This window comes from Giraffa tippelskirchi, chromosome 12 (assembly GCF_054371585.1).
Source record: "Giraffa tippelskirchi isolate mGirTip1 chromosome 12, T2T-mGirTip1v1.2.pri, whole genome shotgun sequence".
Lineage (NCBI taxonomy): Eukaryota > Metazoa > Chordata > Mammalia > Artiodactyla > Giraffidae > Giraffa > Giraffa tippelskirchi.
In genome coordinates, this window is record NC_137286.1 from 53,688,796 (window position 1) to 53,712,484 (window position 23,689).

Sequence of the window (23,689 nt, forward strand, 5' to 3'; positions counted from 1 at the left end):
ACTCACACATATACACACACAAAACCCCCAAAACCAAAAACTAGATCCCAGTCTAATCAGAAGGCTTCCTAGGTGGCTCATGATGAAGAACCCGCCTGCCAAGCAGGAGATTCAGATTCGATCTCTTGGTCTGAAGATCCCCTGGCAAACCACCCCAGTCTTTTTGCCTGGGAAATCCCACTGAGAGAGTTAATTCTTAGGTAGGTTGATAAGGAGTCTGGGGCCCTGAAGGAGGAAGGGGTCTAGGGCGCTTGAGGAGAAAGTGGTCCAGGGCTCTCAAGGAGGAGAAAAGGACAAACATCTTTTTCTACGTTGCTCTCAAGGAGGAGAAAAGGACAAACATCTTTTTCTACGTTGCTTCGTCTTAGTCACATAAGACATTTTTCTTAAACTCTGAGTTGTTATGACAACAGTCTTAAAGGCTAACTTTTTTTAAGCCCAGAGTTAATGGCTCAAGGGTATGTTTTTCCTTAAGCTCTGTACTAATGATTATATAACAACAATGTATCTTGCTTGAGGACATGTTTCTCCTTTTTAACTGGAACCTTCTGACTACTCTTGTTATCTTAAGACTTATGTTGTGGCAGTAGGTCTGGTAAAAGTATATGAGGCCTTGATAAGACTAGCAAGTGGGACACTCTCCATCCCCCTTCTGATGTCTGTGTCAGAAGCTTTCTCTGTCCTTTTTGTACTTTAATAAAACACTGCTACACAAAAGCTCTTGAGCGATCAAGCCTGGTTCCTGGTCCCAAAGCTAAATCTTCTTCCAAGATCACGAATCTGACATCATTCACCATAAGCTATCACCTACAGTCCATGGAGTCCCAAAAGAGTTGGACACAACTTAGTGACTAAACAACAAATAATTAAAAGAAAAAAAAACCCAGATCAACCCAGATTGAAGGATGTTCTAAGCACACCTGGCCAGTACTCCTCAAGACTGTCAAGGTCAAAACCAGGAAACTGTCACAGACCAGAGACAAGGGAGTTGTGACAGCTAATGAGGGAATCAGGATGGAAGGTATTCAGGAACTCTGTACTACCTTTGCAACTGTTCTGTGAACGTTACCCTAAACAGAAAGTTATTAGAAAAGCTCAAAAATAATTCTGAGAAAGGATGTTTGTACCTTGTTGAAATAAGTATCTAAAAAGAAAATATTCAGAGCTGACAAGGATGATGGGTGAATAAATGAAGCCGGTGAAGTTATCCAAGCAGATGATGTTCTTAAATCTCTGGCTTTTGTGCTCTAAATTTCACTGTTGGAAAGTCAGGTGAAACTAACAAGCAATTTGAATTTAAAAAAGAAGGTCTCTAGAAAAATGTAAGCTTCCACCAAGTCTATGTGACATAAAGAGCTACACAAGGGAAAATGTAACAATGGATTTTTTTCTGTGCCCCCACACCCTTGTGCAAACACATATCCAGTGTAACACATAGCATGTAGTTAATGTTTACACAACTGTCCTGTCCACTGTACCTTGATTTCCTCGTAAGGCAGTATTCTATAGATTGAAAAGTAGTCTTTAGAATCATTGCGTGTGTGTTAGTCGCTCAGTCATGTCCGACTCTTAGCCTGACAGGCTCCTCTGTCCGTGGGATTCTCCAGGCAAGAACACTGGAGTGGGTTGCCATTCCCTTCTCCAGGGGAGCTCTCTGACCCGGGAATTGAATCTGGATCTCCTGCACTGCAGGCAGATTCTTTACTGTCTGAGACACCAGGGAAGCCATTTAGCATTATTAGATATAACATAAATAAATCCCAGCTTTTCCAACTTCCTAGCAGGGACTTTAAACATTTCTCTAAACTGTGCTTTAATCAAATTAGGTGCTACTGACTAATCTTCTAATGTATCTAGGTGTATTTCACAGGTACTCAAAAAATGTCACAAGACAGTGATATTTCTCATTAAGGTGCAGAGGAAAAAAATGTGTTTCCATGGAAAATTCTTCACTGCCTATAGCAAATCCTTCCAGATTATCTGATTTTAGCCTCTCATTTCCCTTGATCTATTTTACAACTTATTTTTAGGTAATTCATAGCAATGCAAAATGATCCTTCTGTAGAGTTATGCAAATTAATTCTGTCCAGTGGAGGGGCCACTCTCCCCTTCATCTTTGGAAAAGGTGGTTTTGCATCCATCTGTAAATTCAAGACTTTTTTTACTTCATTGTTGGAGGAGGTCCTTGAGAGGATGTGATCACAAATTGACCCTCGAGCTGGACCTGGGCAAACAGAAGCTCCTCATAGCTCCCCTGCTGTTGAAATGTAGCTCTGCCCATCATTCCCATAGTGGAACCACTTTCAAGGATGTAACCTTGAGAGAAAAAGGTATTTTTGAGAAATTCTGAATCCCATTAAGGTCTGTATATGAACTTTTAAGATTCTGGCAGGCAGGTGGTTGTCGTTGTTCAGTCACTAAGCTCTGTCTGACTCTTTGTGACCTCATGGACTACAGCATGCCAGGCTTCCCTGTCCTTCACTATCACTTGGAGTTTGCCCAAGTTCATGTTATTCAATCAGTGATGCCACCCAACCATCTCATCCTCTGCCGCCCCCTTCTCCTTTTGCCTTCAATCTTCCCCAGCGTCAGTGTCTTTCCCAATGGTTAGGCTCTTCGCATCAAGTGGCTAAGGGGCTTCAGCTTCAGCATCAGTCCTCCCAAAGAATATTTAGGGTTGATTTCCTTTAGGATTGACCTGTTTGATCTCCTTGCTGTCCAAGGGACTCTCAAGAGTCTTTTCTAGCACCACAGTTCGAAAGCATGAATACTTCAGGGCTCAGCCTTCTTTATGGTTGGACCGTAAGAAAGAAGACAGGCAGGTAAGGAGATAGTACGATGGATCTGTAGCCACCCAAGACAAGCCTCCTGGTTAAGTTCCCTTGTTTATTAAACCTGCTAGCGACCAATGTGATGTGGCCTGCCCTCTGTGTATGGGGTCCAGTTTGCAAACCAACATCCATGTAAATTTATTGTTTTGGTTTTTCTCTTTTAACTGTTGTAACATTTTAGCAGGCTCCTCTTATTATTAAGCAGTTAAATAAAAGTCTCTGAACACATGTTCACTTGACATCTGTAGAAGAGTTACAATTTATCATTTGGGGAAAATTATCCTGTAACAAGGGTATGCATTTTATTTTACTCATCTCTGTAATCTCAGTGTCTATCCTGATTGATTATGTGTAGCAAATGAATAAATGTAGAAAAGAATTGACACTATTTCAAAGATGCAAGGAAGGACTCTTGCAAACTGAGATGAAATTTGATGAAGACATTGGGATGCCTACTGAAGATCTTCGTAGAGCTGTAAAGAAGGATGAAAGTTCCAATGTAAGGTCAGTGGTATTTTCCTGTGGGAGGCAGCTGTGGCTTTATTCATTAAGACCCAGAATCCAGCCAGTCTTTACTTATGAGGAAAAGTAGCTACTCTACTCCATACTTTTACTGCCACGGGCCATCTAATCCCTGGTCAGGGAACTATTTTAGAGAAAAATATGAATAAGGATGATGCAACTTTGAGTGCAGGAGGACCTGGGTGTCATTCTCGGTGCATCTGAGACCAGCATCCTGAACCTGAGGCACCTAAAATTTTGTACAAGGTCAACGACTTGAATGGTTTCAGGCAGTTGAAGCCATTACCAAAAGTAATCATTGCCACTTAAAGGATGCTAAGAAGGCTGTAACAGAGGCAGTTTACCATCAGCAACAGTAATCCTTAATGCATACCTGCTAACTACACAAACAGTCAAAGGTCTCATGCTCTTTCCAAAGACCTATATGAAACATCACCCAAAGGTAATGCTTAATACCTTTTTAGATTCAGACCAAACTAGGCTCAAACTTGCATGTATTGGCTACACGATCACAGAACTAGGAGGGGAATTTGCATGGAAACCTGGGGCTAGCACACAGCATCGCTCAATAAAAGTAACTCTTAAAATTACTGGATAACTGAGATAAAGTTGTTTGTTGCTAAGTCGTGTCCAACTCTTTGCAACCATGTGAACTGTAGCCCACTAGGCTCCTCTGTCCATGGGGCTTTCCAGGCAAGAATAGTGGAGTGGTTGCCATTTCCTTCTCCAGAGGCTCTTCCCTATCCAGGGGTTGAACCCACATCTCCTGCATTGGTAGGCAAATTCTTTACCACTGAGCCACCAGGGAAGTCTAAGATAAAGTTGTAATAGATTAAAAATCCCAAGGAAAGTCAAAAGAGAAGATGGGATGGAGGGTAGCTATTTCATTTGCAATTGTATTCTAAAATTTCCTTCATTAATCACCATCATTGTTTAATGATCATTCAGCCCCTAGCCCCAAATTGGAAAGCTGAAGCCACTGGGAATTGTTGAAGGGCTTTCCCAAAGTGAGGTATTAACTGAATATGTTTCAGTTTTATTAATTGAACTTAGACCTCCAGACTCAGAACTCTTTCTGAAATCCTGCACCAACTCCCAAGTCCTAATCAGATGGCACAAGGGCAGCTTTCTGCTTCAAATGTTATTATATATAAAATAAGCTACAAGGATATATTATACAGCACAAGGAATATAGCCAATATTTTATAATAACTATAAAAGGAGTATAACCTTTAGAAATTCGGAATCACTCTATTGTCCACCTGTAACACATAATGTTGTGCATCAACTCTACTTCAGTAGGGAAGTTCCTGGCCGTCCAGTGGTTGAGACTCCATGCTTTTACTGTCGTGGGCCCAGGTTTGATCCCTGTTCAGGGGACTATTTTAGAGAAAAATATTAAAAAAGATGATATAACCTTGAGTGCAGGAGGACCTGGGTGTCATTCTCGGTGAACCTGAGACCAGCATTCTGAACTTGAGACCCATAAAATTTTGTACAAGGTCGATGACTTGAATGGCTTCAGGTAGTTAACTTCTTGGCTCCTTGTCAATTAGATCAAGTATTTTTACAAAATTTATTAACTAAGCAATGATATTGGATCACGTTCTGAAATGGAGGGGGATGCTTATCCATTCATTATAGGATTAAGACTGCAACACTTCACAAAATTATAGAAATTAAAAACCTGACATTTATATGCTTGTTAGCTCATAAAAGGCTTTCCTTGATTAGAGGCGAAAGAATTAGTCACCTTTTCTTCTTTTAGTCTTGCAATTAAGTTCGTGTGTGTGTGTGTGTGTGTGTTTGTACATGTGTTCAGCATTATGAGGGTATTTGAGGAATAAAACAGAAATGAACAATGTATAATCCCTATGAACTAAGAACCTAATAAAGAACCATCTATGTCCACACAAAGTCTTATTCAAACACATTCATGGTAACTTTATTCAGAATAGTGGGGATCTGGCAAAAGTCAGGTATTCACTAATAGAATGGATAAACAAGTATGACATATTCATACAAAAGAATATTACTCAGCAACTAAGGAACAAACCTACTGATATGCATGGCAGAATGGATAAAATCTCAAACACTATGAGAAGTGAAAAAGGACCTTTACACAAAAGAATACAAATATATTATCCTGTTTATTTTATGTTCTAGACTGGCGATCCCCCAACCATTTTGGCGCCAAGGACAGGTTTCATGGAAGACGATGTTTCCGTGGCCTGGGTGGGGGGATGGTTTCAGATGATTCTCATCAGGAACACGCAACCTCGATCCCTCCCATGCGCGTTCCCACTAGGATTCCTGCTCCGTCGAGAATCAAGTGTCGCCGCCACTGTGACAGGAGGCGGTGCTCAGGTGGTCATTCGAGTGACGGGAGCGACTGTAAACACAGAAGCAGCTTTGCTTGCTCACCTGCCGCGCACTGCCTGCCGAGCGGCCCGGTTCCTAACCGGCCACAGACGGACACTGGGGTTGGAGACCCCTGTTCTAGAAAACAGGCAGAACTAATCTGTGATGAACGAAGTGTCAGAGCCGCGGTAGCCTGTGTGTGTCTGTGAGTGTGTGTAGGTGTAAGCATATGTGTGTGTGTGTATGTATGTGTGTATGTGAAATACTGACTGGGGAGGAACATGAAGTAATTTTGGAGGATGAAGGCAATGTCCTCAGATCTTGGCTGCAGAGATGTACTTATTAATCAAACTCAGGAAATGTACACGTAATACCTACCCTTGAATGTATGTAAGAATTACACAAAAAACTCTAGTCAAAGTAAAAAAGAACTCTAGTTTAAAAGTATACATGGGGGTAATGGGTAAGAATGTCTGCAACTGATTTTGAAATGTGTACAAAATTAAACAGATTGGTCGATGGACAGAGATAGAGTTGTACAGATGTATCACAAAATGTGTAGTAAAAGCTAGGTGGTACACAGGCAGGTTTTCATGGTAACTCTTACAGGTATGTTTGAAATTTTTCATAATAAAATGTTGAAAAAAAACAATGAATTTGAGAAAAAGAGAATTATACAAAATGAACTTTATCATCTTCCTCATCATTATCATCACTATAAATATTTAAATATTCCATTTATTGAAAATCTGCTTTGGCTTTAACATAGTTAAAATACTGACTACTTTACCCTAGTCTGACATGGATAGTATTTCCAACACATATAAGAGAAATGAATTTGCTGAAAGTCACTAGCTGGTAAGTGGCTGAACTTGAGCTTATATTCTATACTAATATCTTCTATTTGTTATTTGCTTATTAGTGTTTTTGTTCTCTATTGCTATGTTGATTGCATAAGGCTATCGTTTATGACCACAGTGGGTCAAAAAAACAACTAAGATAGAGTACAAGGTTCTAGAGACTCAAGTTTGAAATTCTGTCATTCAGATTATAGGATACATTGGGTAAATAGCAAAAGGAATGATCAATGTGAGTAATAATTCCATGGAAATATGTGGTAAGTCTAGACAGAGAGCTAATTTGAAATGAAAATGTGCATGACTGATATTGCTTCAGTTGCAAATGGTTTTCGAAGTGGTGAAGTCCAATTGCATAACAGGAACCACTGGACTGGATTTGGGAAGGAAAGGAGCACTGTCAGCCAGAGACAATTTGAACGTATTGGAGTAACTCATCTGCATACAGTACTAGAGAGCCTGCCACTTTAATAGAACTCTTTTGATTATAAGTTTGCACCTTTATTCAGATTGCAAGTGAAAGATGAATAAGGGTGCTTTGAATCATGAGTCATCACTTTGATTATTTGCCAGTTACCTTGAAAGGCAAAGTGGCTCAGTGACTTCATGCTTGATGACCACATCACTTATGTTATGTTAATCTAGAATGCATTGAGATCTTGTTCAACCAAGGGTCTTGAGAAAAAATCAGCATGTTCTTGGTTTATTTCAAAAAGAGTAGGAAGCAGTATTCTGATTTAGAAGTTTTGCTAGGTGTCATTGAGACCTGGAAATTTGACTGATTGATATTAAAAAGACTAGCTGATATTCAGGGTGGTGAGCCAAGTCTTTAAAAAAAAGAACTCTAGTTAAAAGCAAAGACACTACTTACTAACTGAGGCAAAGATTGCTAAGATTGGAGCCCTAGACTCATAAAGGCTTCCATTTGCGTTTGTGCATGCTCAGTTGCCTAGTCATGTTCGATTCTTTGTGGCCCCATGGACTGTAGCCTGTCAGGCTCCTCTGTCCATGGAATTCTTGAGGCAAGAATACTGGAGCGTGTTGTCATTTCCTACTCCAGGGGAGCTCCCCAACCCAGGGATTGAACCTGCATCTCTTGGGTCTCCTAAATTGGCAGGTGGGTTCTTTACTGCTAGTGCCACCTGGGAAGCCCCAGCCTTACATTTAAGGACAGACTCTGTCCCATAATATAGTACAGGCTAAAATGCTACTTCCTTGCCTTTGGCTGAAACTGGATCAACTTGGTGAATCAAGACTGATGTCATGGCCACCAGCTCTCTGACCCGTTGCTGATGGACCCTCGGGTTTAAGAACCTCAACAAGCCCTACAGAGATTGTTCATCACACATTTATACAAGGGTGGGACCCACTTATCAGAGCAGCCAGAAAGATATTCATTGTAACTAAATTGAAAATAATAATAGTAATACAGTAAACTTCGGGGTGAAAATATTAAAAACTCTGATCTGGCCCAATTTCTTCAAGCAACTGACTGATCAAAAAAAAAAAATGACACTATAATATGATAAAGAGTTATTAACGCAGATATCCTGATCTTTAGTGTATATCTCTGTGATTTTTAAAAATTTTAGTAAAGTTTCCAGAGTCATTCTCAGAACTTTTTAAAAATTTTAGTAAAGTTTCCAGAATCATTCTCAGAACTTTCTAAGAGGCTGTTCTCAGATTATAATCCTCAATTTTGCTTGGATAAAATTTTCCATGTAAAAATGTTTTGTCAGCTTTTTCTTTTGTATACAATAAAGGTCGTACAGGTTACTGAGAGGCTGTATGTTTGAGATCAAATCACTCATCTATAGGACTGGACTTCAGCTTCTGGGCATGAGGGAATATAAGAAACAGGATTGCATGGAAACATATACATTACCACATATAAAACAGAGAGCAAGTGAGAATTTGCTGTGTAAAACAGGGAGCTCAATCCAGCGTTCTGTGATAACCTAGAAGGGTGGGGCGGGGAGGGAGATGGGAGGGAAACTCAGGAGGAAGCAGACATATGCATACCGTGGCTGATTAGTGTTGACGTGTGGCAGAGGCGAACACACTATTGTAGATCAATTGTCCTCCCATAATCGCATTTTGTTCTATTAAAAAAAAAACTATCCTTAAAAAAAAAAAAAGAAACTGGATTTGCCTTTGTATACCTGGGGAGAAAATATAAGCGAAATACATGAGACAGTGTTTTTCAGGCGTTAGACATCGAACAGCGCGGTACCATGACCTCTGAGGGGAAGGATACAGTGAGGTGAGCCCCAGTATTGCCCCTCTCACCGCCTGGAGAGTTTCCAGGTCACAGCCCAAGGATGGCAGATCAAGTAAAGCCTGGAGTTTCTCCGATTTGAGAAGAGATTAGGGAGGCTGAGGTGGCCATCATCTACAGGGGAAATATACAGAGGGAAGATCTACAGGGAAAGAGAAGCAGAGGAAGACCAGAGAAACACAGAGACCTGCAAAGGATTGTCTCAAGCATTTGGCTAAATACTGATTAGCTCCTGTGCATAAGGAAACACGAGCTTCCCAGGTGGTGCCAGTGATAAAGAACCCACCTGCCAATGCAAGAGACATAAGAGATGCCAGTTTGATCCCTGGTTCAGCAAGGTCCCTTGCAAGAGGGCATGGCAACCCACTCCAGTTTTCTTGCCTGGAGTATCCCATGGATAGAGGAGCCTGGCAGGCCCCAGTCCATAGAGTTGCAAAGTGTTAGATATGACTGAAGTGACTTAACACATAAGGAAACTGCCAAGATTAGGAAAGAACCAGCAGAAGGAATAGGTGAAACAACTCTTGAAATTCATAGAGGGTCAGGACAGTTCAAGTTCCCCTAAGACAGTAAGGAAAGATGTCTTAACACATGGAGTAGAATCCTCAGCGAGTATAACTCTAAACTAGACACTGATTTGGATCCATCCAATGACGCTTTAAAAAAACAAGAAGTCTCAAGAGAATAAAATTATTTCTAAGTAACTCATCTGTATTTCAGTAAAAAGCCCCCAGATATTCAAAGGATAACATTTTTAAAAAATTCAGCACCCAAGAACATAAAATTCATATAGCATGGCATTGAATCAAGATTTACTAGGCATGCAGAGAAGCCTGGGAAGAACCTCCCACAACAAACAGAAAAATTAATCAATAGAAAAAAATGAAACAGAAGATAAGAATTAGTAACAAGCAGGATAAAACCGTATCACAACAAACTCTTCACATTCAACAAAGTCGCAGAAGGCATGGGAATAAGAAACATAAAAGACATACAAAAAAACCAAATACAAATTCTCAAGAAGAAAAATAAAATGTCTGTGATGAGAAACACATCGGACAGAATTAACAGCAGATAAGACATTGTGTGGGAAAAAATTAGTTTCACTATATAAAAATGGAAACTACCCAAAAAATGAGACACACAGAGAATAGAAGGCTAAAGAAGGAAAAAAAAAAAATGAACAGAGCATTTGTGAGCTGTAGGAGAACACGGATTGAATGGGTGTCCAAAAAAGAAAAAAGAAAGGTGATAAAAATATTTTAAGAAATGATGAAAAAATTTTCAATTTTTCAAACTTGATGACAACTATAACTTTCCAGTTGAAGAATCTCAGCAAACCCTAGAGAGATGATACGTGAGACACTTACTGTATATTTGCAGTGCTAATTGGGCGTGATAGGCAGCCTCCAAATTTGTAATCCTGGCCTCCTGGTGCTCATGCCCTTGTGTAACCTCCTCCCACTGCATATGTGATGAACTGATTGATTTGCATCTAATGCAGAGAGCGTGGCAGAAGTGGAAATGAGCTGTCATTTCCATGACTAGGTTATAAAAGGATGATGGTTTCCATCCTGGTCTCTTTCTTTCTCTCTTTGGTCACCAGTTTCCATGATGGGGGACACAGTCACCAGACAGCAGCCCCCATGGCTAGAACTGTGGTCTGCCCACAACCATGGGAGTGAGTTTGGAAGAAATTCTCTAGCCCCGTTTGAGCCATGAGGGAACTTGCATTCCTGGAAGACAGCTTGACTGCAGCCTCATGAGAGATCTGGAGCCAGAAGCACCCATCTAAGCCACTTCAGGACTCCCGTTCTGTAGAAACTCTGTGGGCTCATGTGATAAAGACATCACATATTCACACAAAACATTAATTCTTGCAAAGACTTCTTTTTACCATTACACTCTTTAGTAACATTGAGCATATGCACCTACTTGAGTTGAATGGACAGGGATGAGCTAATAATGAATTTTCTTATTCTCAGAGAAGTCAGATAAGGCAGAATGGGAGCCTACTAATCTCTTCGTGAAGCAGAGTATCGCTGTATTTCAAAAAGCAGCAGTGACAGCTACACCTCGAGAGAGGTGTGATCACAAAGAAGAAAAATCTATTTTCTTGTCTGACTTACAGCTACGTGTGTTATGAACTTTGATCACATTGGGCCCACTTGACTCACTGTCTATCAAGCTTCACACTTGCTGATTTTCTTGTCCGTGGTTTATAGTCAGTTTTCCTTGCCAATTTAAGTTCCAGCTTGCTTCCCCACACTGTTCACTGATCACTTGCTTTTTCGTTTTTAACTTTTGCCCTTCGGACGTCCATTCGCACTTTCTACGGTGCTTCTCACTCTGTCCTTTACCCTCCTGCCATGTCCCATCACTAAGTGACCGTGGAAGCTCCCAGCTTGCTGGGGCCACAGGTCACCCCCAGCACACCGTGCTAAGATGAGCACGTCAGAGCCATGAAAAACACGTGCAAGCAACAGGACAATGTCTCCACAAGCATTTTAAACGCTGGCCCTCTGAGCCTACCCGCTCTGATGCTACAATTTAGAGAAATAGTTGATTAACAAAACTTAAGTTAACAAAATTCTTCAAACTTAACAATACTAAATTTCATGTAATATACTCAAATACAGTTTATTCCAGTGAAATGGTGTTGTGTTGGGATTTTCTTCCTTCTCCAGAGAAGTGATTTCATTGCTAGGGAAGAAAATGTCAGAAATGAGGCAAAATGGACACAAAATGTAACAAAAACATGGAATGTTTTAATCTCCTGTACCAGCATGTAACTTGGATTCCCATTTTAGTTTTTTGGGAATTCCTGAGCATATTTTATCAATGAATGTGCAGGATGAAGCATGTTCAGTTTGAAATATAAAGTTGGGATTTTCAAATACGAGGTTCTAAAGTATAATCATGTTTTGAAAATTCATCAAGCAGGTTCTCTTTTCACCAAAAGCCATCAGGAGAAAGGAGACAGGTCACAGTCTATTCTGAGGGTGGGTGCAAAGATCATTGTAAAAAAAAATTCAAAGCTACAACTAAATAAGTCTGACATTGGGTGAACAGGCTGAGAAACTCTCTTCCATTTAAATGATCGAAAATATATTTTGTGTTGAAATAACAGGGCTTTACCCTTCCTGTTTCTCATTTTAAAATCAACCTAATAGTAAGTTCCAACTAACAAAGCTATTTTTCAAAAGAGTAAGTGCTTTGCAGAAGGTATAATTTTTCAGTATACATAGTTAGGTATTTTCCAGTAATACAAAAGATTTTGCTTCTGTATACTGGAGAATTAGAAATTAGTTTTGAGATCAGATTTCTTACTATTTTATTCTCTATTTTGGACCCAGATGTTTTTCAGAAACTAGCAACAACAGTCATTCTAAAGATGCACCTAAAATATTAGTAAAGCAGATAATTGTACACCGAGCCAGCCTGAAAATATTGACATTACACATTTAATAAAGCCCCGTGTGTTTTCTGACTACTCTTCAATCCATTCATTAGTGATTCTGTATTTTCTTTGTAGGTCGTTGTTATAGCCAGTAATTGGAGGCTGCATGAATTAAAACTTAAATCAAATTATATGTCCCAGGAGGTCACAAAGATAGACTGGAGGCTTGAAGTCCAAAACCTATGTCTTTAACCAAAAGTGTTATTATTTCTATGTCTATTTAAATTTTATGATTGCTTGAGTGAACAATTATGGAAATATGGCTGAGTAGGTCTGGTTTCATTCCCTGAACTGATCTTCACTCTCCTGTTCAGGGTGGGTTCATCCCAGTGCTGTGAGCTGGGCTTCCCACATCAGGATCTCCTTTCTCAGCACTTGGGGCTCCGAGGAGTCACCGCTCCTGCTAATTCTCTTCTGTATTTTCGACTTGATCTTCTGCACCTGATGCTGGGCCCTGCGGGTACTGCTGTTAGAACCTCCTCCCTTTGAAGGTTTATCCTGCTTGTTTACATGGTTTTCTCCTGTACCAAACTGTGAACCCCTGGAGGGCAGAAACTATCATATTTTATTTATCTTCTATCCATAGTGTTTATCTGAGAGCTTGGACACATTGTTGATCAGAGAACACAAATGGCTACCTGGCCTGTGGCCACCTGCACGCTTTGGCCAGCACGGAAGTTAACAAGAATAGAATCTGAATGCCTTTAGGTGAGCCCCTGCTTGGCAGGTTTGGACAGTCTCTATTTTCTTGAACGTGGCCATGGTCACTCATTGATCTCACCACCCTGGTCCCTGTGAACATCCTAATGTGTGGTCCTGGTTGTAGCCGCTCATTGGATATTAGTTATGCAGGTAAGTGTCTCGATAGGTGTGTATCTCACATGAAAAAACATTATCTTAATACTCTGATCTTGAAAATCCCTTTATTTTCAGGCCTAGGACAAGTCAGAAAAATATAACTCTATTACACAACGCATAAAAAAGCATTTCTGAAATATTTGACGGAGATGGGTCACCCCGAGCATTCTCAAAGTCAGATTAGACAGGACATCTAGGTTGCTTCCAAGTTCTAGCTATTATAAAAAGTGCTGCGATGAACATGGGGGTATGCCTCTTTAAATTATGGTCTTCTCAGGGTATATTCCCAGCGGTGGGATTGTTGAGTCATATGGTAGCTCCATTCCTAGTTTTTAAAGGAATCTCCCTACTGTTCTCCATAGTGGCTGTATCAATTTACATTCCTACCAATAGCACAAGAAGGTTCCCGTTTCTCCACATCCTCTCCAGCATTTACTGTATGTAGATATTTTAATGAGGGGCATTCTGATGGTTGGGAGGTGATGCCTCATTGTAGCTTTGATTTGCATGTCTCTAATAAGGAGCGGTGCTGAGCATCTTTTCATGTGTTTGTTGGCCATTTGTCTTCTTTGGAGAAATGTCTGTTTAAGTCTTCTGCCCATTTTTTTTGAATGGGTTGTTTTTCTGGTATTGAGTTGCATGAGTTGCTTGTATATTTTGGAAATAAATCCTTTGTCAGTTGTTTCATTTGTAATTATTTTCTTCCAGGGTCCAAATATAAAGTAGATAGCAAGTGGGAATTTGCTGTGTGACACAAGGAGCTCAACCCAGTGCTCTGTGACAACCTACAGGGGTGGGATGGGGTGGGAGATGGGAGGGAGGTTCAGGAAGGAGTGGATATATATATATATATATATATATATATATATATATATATGTCTATGTATACACACCTGTGGCTGATTCACGTTGATGGATGGCAGAAAACAATACAATATTGTAAAGCAATTATCCTCTGATTTTACAAAAAAAGGAACACAAAAAATTAGACAGGAAAACAGATCCACATGAGTTACTTGTGGAACCCAGAGGATGCAAACAAACCAACCGTCTAGATTTGCATTCCTGAGATGGTACACAACTTCTGACTTGATCACTGGAATTTTAAAAGCAATGATCCTGGCTAACATTTAAAGTGTAAATTCAAGAAGCTGCTTCTCTGGGCTGATCCTGACGCTCCTCACTACAGCCAATGGAGACACAGGAGAGCACATTCTAGGAAAGTGATTCCACGGGGGCCACAGCGATGTATGGGGTGAAACCCTCTCCTGTGCTGGTTCAGTCTGGAAGAGTGTTGAAGCTCCTAGCTAAATGGATGTAACTCACATCAGCAGACATGAGCGGGTCGGCGATAAAGGAGAACCCTCACCCAGGCCAAGTTTCCCATGAAAGCAGACAGTTTGGGTCTGTTTAAGCCATCTGAGGAATCGGGGATTAAGGTTCTTAAGATTTACCCTCATGTTTCTAATGACTTTAACACTTCAATTTAATTTTTATTTATTTATTTAACATTTTAAAAGCAACTATTAGCATGTGTTCACAATGATTATAGAGATTCTCACCTGCAGAAAGCATAATATCCATAAAAGTGGAACTCTGAGGAAGCTAACACCTGTGAATATTCCCAGCTAATTAGCTTGTGGTGGCTGAGAGGGCTTACCTGGTGGCTCAGATGGTAAAGAATCTGCCAGCAATGAGGGAGACCCAGGTTTGATCCCTGAGTCGGGAAGATTCCCCAGGAGAAGGGAATGGCAACCCACTCCAGTATTCTTGCCTGGAGAATTCTAAGGACGGGGAGTCTGGTGGGCTACAGTCCATGGGGTTGCAAAGAGATGGACATGACTGAGTGACTAACACTAGGTAGTTTAAATGTTGGGTTGGCCAAAAACTTCTTTGGGTTTTCATGTTAAAAAAAACACGGAACTTCTTGGCCAACCCAATAATTTGCTACATACAATTATTATTAATATGACCAATAGCTGGTTTCCAAAGAAAGGCTTTACAGTAAGTCTTCTTTCTGGGTAATTAGAAAGTAACACTCATTTCTGTTGGAGCCACACCTTTGTTCAAGAAACTGAAACGCTACTACCAGCTGCCTGCAGGAAAGCACACATCTAGTTGGCAAAGCCAAGCCTGGGGTGAGTCACTACATTTGATCTTTCCACAACTGCCACTATAAAAAGGGAATATGCTTTCTATAATCTGCCATGACAATTACAAGACAGAAAAAAAAAATCCCTGAGTAAATATAATAACAAAGCCTATTTGCATGAACAATAAAAGAAACTCCTTTTTCTCAATGCCATGTAACAAGGTATACAAGCTTCCTTCTTAGAGCACACGCTAAACATTGGCCACCTGGACCATAGGCTAAATTTTGCCTTGACCATGGCATCAACTTCACTGCCTGATGGTTCTAGATTCATATGTTTACATTGCAATTGATTTTCTACTTTAGCTTTTGTTGGCCCAGAAATGATAAGAAGCACCAACAGAGATAAGAGATGCTAGGCGCCAAGCCCTTAATATCTTTGTCAGTAGAACTCAGAAACCTTTTTCTTGGGCATTCAAGGGAGTTGTCCTCCCAGGATTAGCCTTGAGCCTTTCAGTTTGAGCTGGACTGGTCTGACTGTCTGGCCAGCTCTGTCAGGAGCTCTGACTGGAGGAGGCCTGTCATGATTTTCTACCGAAGAGCTGGAGTTCTTGCTCCTTTGGATTTACAGACATAGTTTTCTCTCTTTTAGAGAAGACTCTAACCCCCTGGGGAGACGTTCTAGGTGACCACAAACCTCGTCCTGTTTAAATTGCTCTGGCTCATTTAAACAGGCACCACGTGGCTAACGTACCTCCATGACAGGGCTTCTGAAGGCATGGCAGCTCTGACAGCAAAGGAGCACACGGGACCCACAGAAGACACATCGGCCATTTCACAGTTTTAAAAAGTCAAGTTATTAGACTGTCTTGCAACCAAGCATATGTTCAATCACCATATTGACAACAGGGCTCTTTCTTCAGAGGTGGAATATCTTGTTGCTCATGTGAGTTAACAAGCAAGGTTTGAAAAAATCGGTGTAGTCGATCTTATTTACAAAGCAGAAATAGAGACACAGATGTAAAGAACAAATGTATGGATACCAAAGGGGAAAGGCAGGGGGTGGGGGGTGGGAAGAACTGTGAGACTGAGACTGACACACACACACATATATATATATATACTACTATGCATAAAATAGGTAAGTAATGAGAACCTACTGTATAGCATAGGGAACTCTACTCAATGTTCTGTGCTGACCTAAACGGGAAGGAAATCCAAAAAAGAGGGAATGTATGTATATGTTTGCTGATTCACCTTGTTGTACAGTAGAAACTAACACAGCATTGTGAAGCAACTGTACTCCAATAAAAATGAAAAAAAATGCAGGGCGTTCTATTTTTTTAAGTAAGAACTACAACTTGGTTCAAACCCTTTTTAAATCAAGAAAGTCATTGCAACAACAGTGAAATCAGCCACTTACATGAGTCCAATTGCTGTTCTAAGTGCTGCTTGTGGTTAGGCAGTGAAGTTATAAAACAACAGGATTATTTATTCACTGGGTAAAACATATTAGAAAGAGGCAGATGACATATATGGGCAATTAAAAGCCAAAAACTCAAGAAAGATGGACAGAAGAGGGTACTGCGGTGAGAGAGGAGACACGACCTTAAATTTCTATGATCTTTTGATGCTTCTCTTTCTGTAGCATTTAATGATTGAAAAACGCTGTTAGTCATTTTCAACTTGTGGTTAGGCGGCAGGAACCACAAAACAGGAACTCCACTGCAGCAGGAGTTTTAGAAGCAAAAAGCTTTTTGTGTGGGTTCATTTACTATTTTAATTCGGTTGTATCCTCAGTCTCCTTTAAAGGCGTGGTTGCTATTTCTCCTACCCAGTGCACCTGTTCTTTTTTCTACGTCATTTTCTGTTTCCTCTGCTCTCGCAGGGAGGGGCTACAGCTGCATGGAACGCAGTGGGAAAAAGCCCAGGTTTGCCACCTACCTCAGGTTTCTCTGATTCTGCTCCTCACTTGATTCATCCCTTCAGGCTCGTTATTTCATGGTTCTGAGGTTAACTTTCCTCATCTTACCTGAGGGATGCTATGAACTTTCTCTCAGGTTTGTGAGCATTAAACATGATCACGTGTTTCATGCCAAGCACAGAAACTGGTGACCAGTTTTGCTCACCCCAGTAGGTGTTAATGAGAAGTGTGCTTTCACTATGATGGCAGCACTGCTAATATTTCCTCCTAAGTTTTCATGTTTTCTAACTTTTTATCTCCCCAGCCTCCATTTCCTACCCTACTCTTATCATTACCTAACCTCTCAAGTGCTAAACAGCCTAGAACACTGTGCTAAGTACTTCATATAAATGAATCATTGCTCAGAATCTATGCAAGTTTATTATTTTAACTCCAGTTTTTTTTTTTCTCTTTTAAAGGGAGAGTTGAATTTCACACTTTAAGTGGAGTCGCTGCTTACACAACCAGTTGCCAAGCCAGGACTGGATTTGAGGTCATTCTGACTCAAATCAGAATGATTTGAGCGTCAGTGGAGCTCGTCTAAGCCACCAATTACATCAATTACACTCCTCACCAGCTCACAGACCCACAACAAACTATAGAGGGCCAGGTCGGTCTGACAGCCAGTTTAGCGTGTTTAGCTCTCTTGTATCTAATTTCACAGCTATTTTCGTGTGGGTGGTGGGAGTGTCTTGTGAGTTCCCGACCTCCCAGCGGGCGGGGATCTTACAGAACATCTCCTAAGCACCTAAGGCCTAGCAGGGCACAGACTCGGAGCCCAGTAGATGAAGGCTTAATAAAAAACAAAGTGACAGGGCAGAGATAAAGAGTAAATACAGTGAAGATTGTAGCAGGAGGAAAAGTAAAAGGAAGAAGTAGAAAAAATTCACGGGTAAGGAACAAAAGCCAATGTTTACTGAATGCCTTAGTGCCAGGCATCGCACTTGGGGATCTTTAAGAGACTCTTTTGAGTGTTCCGGCAGCTCGAGAATGTCACCTCACCTTTAAGGATGAGAAACAGAGCTCCGTGTATCTGGGTGGCCGACTTCCACCCACAATCGCGCGCACGTGGCACGAGTTTCATGGGACGCCTGCCTCCGCACCTCTTAGGGTCTGCGTCGTAAAAACGGAGGCGGTTCCCCTCCCACTGACCCTTTGCTGCTGCTGCTTAGTCACTCAGTCGTGTCCGACTCTCTGCGACCCCATGGACTGTAGCCCACCAGGCTCCTCTGTCCATGGGATTCTCCAGGCAAGAATACTGGAGTGGGTTGCCATGCCCTCCTCCAGGGGATCTTCCCCACCCAGGGATCTAACTCAGGTCTCCGGCATTGCAGGCGGATTCTTTACCGTCTGAGCCATTTAGGGAGAGACAAGGTGTGCGCATCAGCGAGACAAGCGATTAATTAAGCAATTACAGGTTTGCCAGCCACACTGGTCCACACTTCGTTCTTACCCTGCACTATAACGCGAGGAATCTGAACTCCCTTAGCCAGACTTTTTGGACACATCTTCTTTTTCCTGTGAATCAGCTCAGACGAAAGAGATAAACGTAACCGCTGCCTCTTCACCGAGCCAGAACCCGGCGGCGGAGCCTCCTTTTCTCAGCCCGCGGAGCTCCACCGCGCGGCGCGGGGGCCGGGACGCGAGGGCGGGGCTCCGGGGCGGCGCGCGGCCGCCTCCCCGCTCCGGAGGCGGGGCCGGCGGGAGGCGGGGCCGGCGGGAGGCGGGGCCGGCGGGAGGCGGGGCCGGCGGGAGGCGGGGCCGGCGGGAGGCGGGGCCGGCGGGAGGCGGGGCCGGCGGGAGGCGGGGCCGGCGGGAGGCGGGGCCGGCGGGAGGCGGGGCCGGCGGGAGGCGGGGCCGGCGGGAGGCGGGGCCGGCGGGAGGCGGGGCCGGCGGGAGGCGGGGCCGGCGGGAGGCGGGAGGCGGGGCCGGCGGGAGGCGGGGCCGGCGGGAGGCGGGAGGCGGGGCCGGCGGGAGGCGGGGCCGGCGGGAGGCGGGGCCGGCGGGAGGCGGGGCCGAGGAAGTCGCGCTGCCCCGGGCGATGACCCGGCCCCAGCCGCGTCCCGGCGGCTCTCGGAGCGTGCGAGTGGCGGCTGCAGCGGCTGGGCCCGCGCAGGTAAGGGGCTCGCGCCGGCCCCTCTGCAGCTCCCGGGACGCGGCCTCTGACAGGTGAGGGCGGTGCAGGGCTCACCTGGCGGCGCGGGCGAGCGGGGCAACCTGGCTGCTCCTTGCTCGTGCGAGGAGGGCAAGGGTGTCCGCTGCCAGCAGAACCCGAGAGCCTGAGCGGCGGGAAGGGAAGTCAGCGGAGCCGCCGGTTCAGGAGTCAGAAAGGTATGCTGAGCATCGGGGTACGGGAGGGCGCACCGGGGGAGGGCAGCCTGCCCCGGATCTCTTTGCATTTTGAAGGACCTACGTTTGGTCCCCTTGGGGACTCTTTTCTTCAGAGCTCAGTCCCTCATTTGGGCGGAATTGATGCGCCCCCTTCGTGGAAACCCGGAGAATCCGCTTGGGTTCCTTGCGCAGAGAGCCCTCTGATAATTATGTATAGGTTACAGAGTGTCTCGTAACAGTAAAAAAAAAAAGAAATACGGCGGTGGTGGTGGCGAACTCGGGAGGCAATTGCTTCCGTAATTAGTTCCGCAGCGCACTGTCCATTTGTTAAGCAAATGGTGCGTTGATGGCTGGTAAATCTGGTTGGGTTTCCACGAAGTGGATTAGAACGTCTGAAGCAACTTGTTCGCGGTGTGTGAGGGTTTCACCCGTGCCTCGGTGCTTACCCGAGCCTGCTCTAGAAATTTCATCGGCATCGGGCACTTGGAATTACCGAAAAGTCTCGCGGTGAACCTGGGAACTCTAGAAAACCTGCTTCACCGACGCACCAAATCACAAACAGGTCTATGGATTACGATTCCCATTAGCAATCACTTTTTGCTTGGATCAGCAGCATTTCAATTTAACTGATGTTAGTTGCATGTCTGTCAAGGGGGGAACCCCTAGGAGAGCACACAGGCTGGTGTGCTACGTGGTAGCACAGGTGTGGATACAAAAGGGAATTTTCGGGCAGTCCTTTCTCACAGGTGGATGTTTAGATAGCAGTGGCACATTGTGCTTTTGTCTTTGCGGCACCTCTTTGATCTCTGGTAATAAGCATTTTAAATGTAGGGAAAATGAAAATCTTTAGAGAATGTTTATCGTTAGCCTGGTCACATCCAAAGTGGCAAGGATTTCCAAACCATCGTTAAAATAAGGTTAGTTTTGTTGTTCAGTCGCAAAGTCCGGTCTGATTCTTTGCAACTCCACCGACAGCAACACCAGGCTCCTCTGTCCTCCACTATGTCCTGGAGTTTGCTAAAACTCGTATGCATTGAGTGTTTGATGCCATCCAACCATCTCATGCTCTGCTGCCGCCTTCTCCTCCAGCCCTCAGTTTTTCCCAGCATCAGGGTCTTTTCCATTGAGTCAACTCTTCGCATAAGATGGCCAAAGTACTGGAGCTTCAGCATCAGTCCTTCCAATGGATGTTCAGAGTTCATTTCCTTCAGGACTGACCTGTTTGATCTCCTTGCAGTCCATGGGACTCTAAAGAAAAGTCAACTCTGTACCAAGCACCATGCTAGTCACTTTCCTTAAAATATTGCATAAAATTCACCAAGGAGATGTTACTACCTCTGAACAGATGAGGAACTAAGGCAGGGGAAAATCCAGAAATTTGTTCATAGGAACTGGTGGATCTGGGAGTTGAGTGTGGATATTTTTCAAGTGCAGAACCCATGCTTTTTCACTATTCCAAGTTACTGTGAGACAGTGTAAATCTGCAGATTTAATAGAAATGAGAATTCAGATTTACACATCTTGAGAGTTAAAGTTGTTGTCATTTAGTTGCTACTTTGTGACCGGCTCTGCGACCTTATGGACTGTAGCCCACCAGGCTCCTTTGCCCATAGGATTTCCCAAGCAAGAATACTGGAGTGGATTGCCATTTGCTTTTCCAGGGGATCTTCCCAACCCAGGGATCAAACTCAAGTCTCCTGCTTGCCAGGTGGATTCTTTGCCACTGAGTCACCTGGGAAAGTCATCCTGAGTAAAATGAACATTGTTTTCATTCTCTTCAGGTTGTTAAACTGAGACCAATCTGGGACAAGATGAACAGTATTTTAAAAAATAAAAAATTTATTATGTGTCTTCCTTAACATATTTTTAAGGACCTAATATAGCCAAGTTGGGCAAATTAGTAAAACTTTATATGTATTCCGTGTGTATTACACATTGAAGTATCAGCTAATTTTCATATTATTCATATGCTTTAATGTATTTCATCTTGATTTCTACCCATAATTTACAGGTAAATAGAGGTCACTGTTGCCACCTAGAAAGGACTTTGCGTGTATGTATAAATCTATAACCATAGCTGAATATATATAATATTTGTTTTAGAAGGTATATCTATTTTTTCGTAAATGTCTCTCTAGAAGTACAGAGTACTCCAACATGCTTATTTAAGAGAGAATCCTAAAATACCAATTTAGCCTTTTGAGTGAATGATCCATAACAGCTCAACGGATGATTTCTTTAAGTGCATGTAAACCGCACAAGTGATTTTCAAATTAAAATTATTATACTGTTTAGGATGAGAATGAAAATAGTACTTAGAATTTTAAATACTATCTTCTGACATGGAGAGCACTTGGTTTCTTAAAACCTTCCTTGCAATTGCTGGTAATTACATAAGAAAATTGAGGGGTTTCCCATTGAAATTATCTTCAGGTGTAGAAGAAAGTGTTTTCTGTTGAAGAAAGGCTTTTTGCCTGTGTTGGGAGGATCAGGTAGATATTCTGCCTGGATTGTGTTTGGCACATTTCGCCCCCACCCCATCTTCATTGGATAGAGAAATCGACAAGACACCTTGAACTTCTTAAAAGCATTTGAAGTCCTACTTGGCTGGTGTTTATAAAAGTGTGGTTGGCTTGGTTAAGATGCTGTAAGGAACGGGCAGGTTGGATGGTGTTTTGGAGAAATTCACAGAAAAGCCAAAGGGCCAAGGAGAAGGGTGTGCATGGGGTGTGAAAGGGGCAGTTCTAGATTTTGTGATACCTGAGAGGTAAACAGTATGGGGATCCTCATTAAGAAAAATAATACCAAATTAGCTATGAAAATGAAGGCTTACCTAGAACAGAAAAATATTACAACCATTTGCTGGTGATTGCTTTCTTGTTTCTGCTGAGATCTTTTGGGGCCATTTACCAGAAAAGCTTACAGAAAAATGCTTCCCGATTGCAACCTTGTCCCTGAGAATACTCAGCATCTCCCAGCCAGCTGCTTGAAGCCCTTGGGTGGGGCTGGGCGCCTATGCCTGTGAGAGACCGGAAATTGAAGCTCCATTACCTTCAAAGCGTGGGAGCACGCACTGTGGTTGGAGGCAAAGAATTAATGGTCCACTGAGCAGAGAAGCTGCTGGCTGGAGTGGGAGGGGCCGTGGGCTCATTGTGATCTCAGGGCACTTCCTTTCCAGTGAATAGTTGTGAGAGGGAGCTCCTGTCGGTCCCTAAGGCCTTCCACTTCAGTTGGTTCTCCAGGTATGCCTTCGATCATTGGCACCAGTTGTTGAAGGTTTTCTGTGTCCCATGCACTGAGTAAGGCCAGGTGCTGACTTCCTGGGAGCTCCTGGTCTCCTGGAGCTGATTTCATTGATGACAGTATGGTGTTGGTGCCAGTGCAAAGGTCCTGATGCTTGAGCCGAGTTTGGAATTATGGGTGGAAATGCTGAGATGGAAGAGCATATGGGGATGTGGACGGCCGTAGGAAGCCCTGGAAGTTTGGATCCGGACACCGTCCTCCACTGATGCAGAGAAGCCCCGTAGTTAGTGTTTTTCCACAAGTCTTTCCAGACCAGCAGCACCCACACCCATGTACCTGAGATGAACTTGTTAAAAATGCATGTTCTCAGGCCCTATCCCAGGCCACCTGAATCAGAAGCTCTGTGTCTATGGCGCAGCAGTCTGTGTTTTAAGAAGCCTTCCAGATGATTCAGGTGCATGCTATAAAGTTTGAGAACCATTGCTTTTAGTGTTTAAGAGAACTGGTAGGGCATAGAATCCCTTGGGAAGATGAGAGGCGTGAGATTAGTACTAAGGTTTATATATTATTATTGTAATATAGTTATGTTGATAGAGCACTTAGATTATGCCAGGCATTGTGATAAGAAATATGAATTCCTTTAATCATTGATGCAACCCCTGATCGCAAACAGTTGGACACGACTGAGCGACTCAATAGCAACCACCTGAGAGCTATTATCACTCCAGTAATTTATTTAAATTTATTTATTTGGATTCTCTTTCTTTTGGGGTGGGGGGGCTTCCCTGGTGGCTCAGATGGTAAGAATCTGCCTGCAACATGGGAGACCTGGGGTTGATCCCTAGGTTGGGAAGATCCCCTGGAGGAGGGCATGGCAACCAACTCCAGTATTC

General features: G+C 42.9%; 1 protein-coding gene and 1 long non-coding RNA gene across 5 annotated transcripts in view; one reads left to right on the forward strand and one right to left on the reverse strand.

The window, feature by feature from the left end:
• Positions 1-11,597: 11,597 nt before the first annotated feature.
• LOC145530599 (uncharacterized) lies at positions 11,598-18,859 on the reverse strand. The gene is made up of 2 exons (XR_014071926.1): positions 18,676-18,859; positions 11,598-13,952 (listed from the first exon to the last, which is right to left on the reverse strand). It is a non-coding gene; the product is annotated as an uncharacterized LOC145530599 (long non-coding RNA).
• A 421-nt stretch (positions 18,860-19,280) lies between these two features.
• Positions 19,281-23,689, forward strand: part of MCTP2 (multiple C2 and transmembrane domain containing 2) — a 255,126-nt gene continuing 250,717 nt past the window's right edge. For 2 of the 4 annotated variants that reach the window (XM_081552154.1, XM_081552157.1), the window contains exon 1: positions 19,281-19,553. The gene's annotated coding sequence lies outside the window, so the exon portion shown is untranslated. The remainder of the gene's footprint in view (positions 19,554-23,689) is intronic. The other 2 variants (XM_081552155.1, XM_081552153.1) reach the window with 2 other exon arrangements.